A 1,051-nucleotide genomic window follows, 5' to 3' on the forward strand; every position below is an offset into this window, starting at 1 on the left:
GAATCTCCACTGAGTGGTATCCAAGCTGTCTGGGAGGGGCTGATGTAAGGAAATAGGGATGGCAGTCATGTGATACAATAGTGAATAATTGTTACCAGGACTGACTGTGAGGATTGGAAATGTAAAGGTGGACGTTTTGTAGCAAAAGGAGGGGAGTGATTAACTTTGCAGTACAGGAGCAGGGGTCCCTGGGACCATCAGGGGAGAAGAGCTGAGTGTGGGACCCTACCCAGAGAAACAATGACGTCAGAGATGGAAGCAGAGACAAACAATCACATGGAGAAATGGAGCGGCTGGGGACTCTGGACCCAGGCAGGGAGAGGGGCTGTGTGCTGACGACCAGGGGGCAGACTTGCAGAGTGTACCCTTTGGTTGGTTGATGACGCATGGTTGGGATTGTAACCACAGCACTGAAATGATATATGATAAGATGAATGTAAAGCTAATGATCTCCCATGTAAAATATTGCATAGTTCACAATAAAACATTAAAAAAAAAAAGAAGGGAATTTTAATTGTTGAGCTGAAACCAAGTGTATGATTTGTTAGATGTAAAACTGATGATGTGCTCTGTAAACCTTTACTCAATTCACAATAAAAAGTTAAAAAACAACAACAACAAAAAACCTTAAGTCTTGCAGAGGAGTAAACACAAAACAAAGAGAAACATAAATCATCTGGGTGAGGGAAATCATAGACACCATGATGAGATCCCAAAGTTCCACCTCCATATGTGTGTTGAGCCCCTTTATAGGACACAGAGAACAAAAGAATCTCCTCCCAAAACCATGACTGACAGCAGCAGCCAGGAATCATGTGTGCATGCCAGGCCTACAGAAAGCAGGGAGGGAACTACTGTAGACAGGAAAGCACAGTCTCAAACTCTTGGGTTATGACATCTAACTGGACCACCATTAGAGGATGTGTCCAGGAACGTTCCTGTGAGGGCTCACTGGGAAAAGTGGCCTCAAACCCACTTTTTTTTTTTTTAATGTTTTATTGTGAATTATATGATAGTTTACATGGAAGAACTTTAGTTTTACATTCATTCC

The sequence above is a fragment of the Chrysochloris asiatica genome, unplaced genomic scaffold, assembly GCF_000296735.1.
Source record: "Chrysochloris asiatica unplaced genomic scaffold, ChrAsi1.0 scaffold00020, whole genome shotgun sequence".
Taxonomy (NCBI): domain Eukaryota; kingdom Metazoa; phylum Chordata; class Mammalia; order Afrosoricida; family Chrysochloridae; genus Chrysochloris; species Chrysochloris asiatica.